We start from the raw sequence: 5,741 nt of genomic DNA on the forward strand, positions 1-5,741 counted from the left end.
TGACTCTACATCACTGCTGTCCCTCAGGTGCTGCTGGTCATCCTTTGCTGTGCAAAACTTGACTTCCTGCAAGGTTTTGACTTTTACCTGCAATTCAGTCTCATTAGTTCAATATATTTTCATTCAAGCAGCTCCCTTCCTGGCTAGATCTTGTTGCAGTTGATTCTTATTGTAATAAAAGATGTAACTGTTTTTCTTCAGTCATTGAAGTGCTTATTGATTGTAAATAGGCTCTCTCTGAGAGAATTAGTGCATACTGGGAGCTAATCCAGACCATAAAATAGTCCATAAAATTGACCCCAGTCCATAAAACTGGAAAGAGCTTCTGAATTCCCAAGGCATCAAAAGATTCCTCAATAGTGCTTGAAGTGCAAAGGTGACCTCTTAGTATGGGATAAATTGGGACAGATACTCATCAAAAAAGTTTTGAGTATTATTTCATTTAATCATCCTAGTTTACAGCATTTGGAGGATTCCTTCTCTGAGCTAAGTCACCACAGACTACAGGGGGTGGTGTGGTAACAGTGTCATATGATGTGAAATGTACATAGTTCTCTAAAGATCTCTAAAGGTCTTTGTTTCACAGGTGCCTGATAAATTGCTGTCTAGGGTCCTACCTCAGAGGTCTCTAATAAAGGAAGGAAGGTCAGTCACTCACAGAGTAAAACACTGAAGCAGTTTTCTCCTGCTAGACTGTGCTAATCGATTTCACAAATGTCACTTTTGAGCTGACCGGTGCCCCAGGTGTCTTCAGCGCTGCCCTTCATGTGTGGGTTTGTATCGTTTCAAGGGGATGCTAGGCAAGTTTTAGAAAAGAAGCCCTCTTAAAAATCTCAGATAGTTACAGGTGGCCCAAGAAACTACAGATGGGCTGGAGGCCACCAAGTCCCTGGAAGGACTACATTTGTTTGCTCTGGTTTTATGTCCTGAATACATGATGTATCTCTGGCACAGTGCAGAGGCAGGATGCAGATGAGAATGACTTTGGTACTGATTTTATCCACTCTTGTCCTCGCGTTAAGCTCCTGCCCAGCCCTCTAACCACAAGAATGGGCAGAAAATGGTATTTTATCCCATATATATCACTTTGAGATACATCAGAAAGATTCAAAATAAGGGTGCTTATGTGTATCAGAGGTGTTGTGGGGTGGGCACTGGGGTTACACCAGGGACCATATGCAGGATGGGGATTTTGGGAGGGGCCGATTGGTGAAGGAGAACCTGCAGCTGCTAGGAGAAGGTGACTGATGTCCAATCAGAGCAGGGCTGGACTTTATCCCAATAAGTTTGTATTTCAGATACCACAGAGGGAATTCGGTAGGAACTGAACTTATGAATTAAAGCTGTGGGTGAGTCAGCTCTGAACAGACCTCAGCCTGCTTCATTTTAGCATCAGGAAGGATGCAGGGTGAGCAGGCTCTGGCTGGACGAAGGACTGGCAAAGCCAGTGGCCAAAGCCTGAATCACCTACAGACAGGTCACCAGAAGGGCTCATGGTGTCCCTTGTTGCAGAGGTTTATGAATTGAGACTAATAATATACTTATTGGTATAAAATATAAATATTGGTATAAAAGAAACAAAATTTATTTTATAGAACCAATTAGAACTCTGTTGACATTTGATGGATAACAGATTTGGAATGTCAAATGGAAGGCCAGGCTGGTTGTGGTTCTAGGTGACCTGATCTAGCTCAAGATGCCCCTGCTCATTGCAGGGGGTTGGACTAGATGACCTTTGAAGGTCTCTTCAAACCCAAACTATTTTATAATTCTATGAGTTGGTACTACAGGTTTTAGAAGGATTAACCCAAAATGTGCAATCACTCACCAATAAGTTGGGGGATCTCAACCTCAAGGAGTTACCCTGAGTGGAATACCAGCCCAAGGGGAGAGTCCCTGACTGCAGTCCTGCTGCTCCAAGGAAGACCCATTCAAACAACCTGCCAGTAGGGTTCCATTTATATCCTTGGTTGAGCCTGATCTGCGGTCAAGTATGGTTACATTAACCCCCACTGGCTGGGCTTCTTTACCTGTTGCACAACAGCAGCCACTATACAAATGTGATGGGGGATCAGCCTGCACAGGGACAGTCACCATAACCAGGGCCAGTGTGGCACAGCTGTGGCCTGAGGGCCTCTAGGGGTGCTGCTGCCGCAGCCCTCCATCCCACACCCTACCTAAAACACCAATGAAGGGTCACCAAAGTGCAGAACAAAGGGGCAGATGGACAGTCCCCAAATCTCTTGGCAGTGAAAGAGTTTTGACACAGAAAGTTCCCCAGGAAGGCAGAGGATTTTCTCCTGGGGGCTTCAGGAGCTGGCTGGACAGAGGCATGACCACCTTGAGGCAGTGCTGGTGGCAGGTCCTTCCTGAGGTGCCTCCCACTGGAACTGTCATGGGATACCATAAGCAGGAATTGCTCAGCAGTGCCCAAGTTTTTTCCAGCCTTTGGAAGTGGTAGATCTGGGGACCAAAGGGAGAAGAGCATATGCCTTTCAGATCTGGATTTGGGATTCTTGGGAGGCTTTACAGCTAAATAATTGTAAATGTTTAATAAGCTCCAACAATGTGTACCAATTTTGTATGCAACCTCCTTAATTCTTCATAGAATCATCAATCAGATAATTTTGCCTCTCTTTAAAATCAGTAGAAGATAATGAATTATTCATTTAAAGCCAGCTGCAATCAGTCTCAGAGATCCCCTTCCGGAAGAGTTCAAAGCAATTGCAATATTGAGTCAGGAAGGAGAGAGCTTTGTAAGAACAACCCTGCAAATCAAATCCCTGAAGACGCTTTTACCATCTTTTCCTAAGAGCTCCAGTTGGCCCATCAGCCCTGCTACCACTGGCAAAATTGCTCTGATGGCAACAGTGGCATCTCTGGGATGTGGCAGCAGCAGAGGATGCTGCTCCAGCATCCCACTGTGCCACTGGACAGGCTTGGTCAGTGCAGCAATGCTCAAGCTGCAAAATATCCCAGAAAGTTTCTTGCAAAGTTTTTCTCACTTTGCTCATGTTTTCATGTGGGACCAGGCATGGTGAAACACATTACAGCCCCTTAAAACAGGGTTACATCACCTTTATGAGACACAGGAGCTGCTTTCTGGTCTGGAAATTGTGTTGCCTAATGAATCCCAGTATAACAATCACGCTTTCTCTGCTTGCTATTTTTCTTACACTGTGTAAACTAGAATAAATCACACACGAGTGCTTCTGTTTTCCTAAAAGAAGTACATTGGAAAAAAGGAAATAGTGGTTCATTTTTTTTTTTTCCTCAGGCAATACAGAGATGTTTAATTGGATTGTTTCAGATAGTTTTGGTTGTATTGTTGCATTACACTAACCCTGGATTTTTTTTCAGCAGTGCTGTTGCTCAGTGTTTCTGCAAGCAGAATTGAATGCACACTTAAAATGCTCGTACTTTCTAAAATGTGAGCACCTGACCCCAAAAGAGGGGTTTTAGGAAGCTGGGGTTTCTTATGGGAGAAAAGGGTTGAGAGACAGAATCAGGGTATCTGGAGAGTCCCACCAGTGCCCCAGAGCTGCCTCCCTTGTGAAACACTTCACAGCAGGGTTGTATATTTGCTTGTCACCAGTGTGCACAGGCTTTTTGAAGTTTTGGGGGACTCTTTTTTGGAACCTTTCATAATCTTTTTGTGTCTAGAATACCCAGCAGCTCCCCAGGGTCGGAAAGGCTGTTGAGAGAAATCCTCTGTTTTATTTGTCCTTTAATAGCGTGATGGCTGTCGCCTGCTGTTGGCATACTCTTAGGTATCCGCGCTCTCTCGGATGCTGTGGTTGTCTCCAGCAGCCACTAGGTGCCAGTGCCGCTTTACGCGAGAGCAAGCGGCTGCTGAACAGAGCAAAGCATAGAGAAAATTTTGCGGACTTCGGGCAGCTCGCCAGCGGTTAAATATAGCATCACCCATCGCAGCTGCTCTTCTCTCTCTCGGGCTGCTCTCCCTCAATGTATGGCCATTTGTGCCTCGTGTACGTGCTCGGGAGGCAAGCAGAACTCCACCGTTCTCTTTTTTTCATCGTGGGACATAAGCTGGGATGAATTCGAGAAGCTTGTTTGTGTCCTCAGGCTGAGCCACCTTGCAGAGCTCCTTTGCAAAACTCTTTCCTCCTGCACAACATCCCAAATTTACCAACAGTATTTGGAGCTGCAGAGAGGTGCTAAATTAGGCTCTGACCTGAGGCACTGGAGGGAAAGTGGAGAATCCCTCTGCTGTCTCTGGGATTTGATGCAGGCTTTTAGGATTTGTCTGATCCTATAGTTGTCTGGTGCTGTTTGGATACCTCCCACAGAGGATGTTTGTGTGCAACCTATCTAGAGGTACAGCAGCAGCTATTTACTTTTTAACATCTTCACAACTGGGACTGCATATTCACAAGGTGAGTCCAGGGAACAAGGAACGTCACTTTCCCAGTACTTTCATTAACGAGCCACAAACCTGGATGTGCACAGTTCCCATCTTCTGCAGGTAGCTGGAGCCAGGGCAGGCCAAGTCTCTGGGCATGGAGAAGAGTTCAAAGCAGCAGATCATCTCCATAGAGAGAGCAGCCTACACCAAGTAACCCTGAAGGAGAGTGGCTAGTGGGTAGGGACTGTCTAAGCCCCTCACTGGCACTTAACAAAGGGCAGCCAAGAACTGCAATTTTAGCTGAGACCAAGGTTTTGGGGTGGCACAATAATTTCCAGCTTCTGAAAGGAAGGAGCACCCCATGAGAGCACAGCTAGTGAACAACAGTGATTTGTGGTACCTGGCTGGAATGTCACCCTTCAAAGGACTGTGGTGGTTTTACCTCCCCAAAAGGGAAGTTCAGGTAGGTATGTGATGGGGAGATGAGATTGTCTATGGGAGATTTAGCTGAGCTAGGGGGGAAAGGGAACCATGCAAGCTCAAAGATAAAGCAGCTCCCCTTGAAAGTCACTGGAGACCTTCTGCAATGGACTTCTAGAGGGAGTTTCAGTGGGACATGGGAGATGGTTTCCAGGTGGGATGTTTCAGGCTCTATCCAGCTCCAAAGCTGGACTTGTGTAATCCTCAGACATATTTTATTCTCTCTTTGTACCTCAGATGTGAGGCTCTGTGCTGTAGAGGCCTCCAGGAAAAGGTTGGCTGGAAGAAGGGAGAAGGAAAATGCAGGTTCTGTACCTCCTGTCCTACATGCAACCAAGCATGTGGCCATCTGCTGATTTTTCTGGGCCCTTGATCTTCTGATCCCTTATGGCTCAGACATGTCATAGACTTGTTTGTGGAGGATGGATGTGGCTTTTGGATTTGTCTTGCTATCCACTGGGAACCTACTTCTCTACAAATGAGAAATTATGGTTTTTAAGTTGGGTTGTGGGTGTGAGATTTCTTGAAATATAATTCTTGCTCTCCAAAATAGCTGCTGCTGAGCAACAGGGAAAAAGTTCTTTGTGAGGGGAAATATTTAAGCACAAAAAGGAATTCTGCCTTTGCCCTGATTTCAAATAAAATGAAAGCAGGACATCAGGAAGACCTAATGAGGTAAAATAACGAAACTGTCAGAGCTGCTGCTAAAGCCCAGAATACAGCTGACCTCTTTCTAAGTCTGTAAGAATAATGTCAAGTTATTTTGGTGAAATCTCTTTTGGCTTGGTAGGGAGGCCTTTGGTTTAATGTTGTGTTCTATCAGTAGCAAGGTCTGAGGTGTTTCCCCCATTTTTTGGGCTCAGGATTTCTCTGGAAAGTTCTAAAACCAGAACCC

The sequence above is a fragment of the Neopsephotus bourkii genome, unplaced genomic scaffold, assembly GCF_033783945.1.
Source record: "Neopsephotus bourkii isolate Nb327-2 ecotype Australia unplaced genomic scaffold, CSIRO-AGI_Nbou_v1 NB_1634, whole genome shotgun sequence".
Lineage (NCBI taxonomy): Eukaryota > Metazoa > Chordata > Aves > Psittaciformes > Psittacidae > Neopsephotus > Neopsephotus bourkii.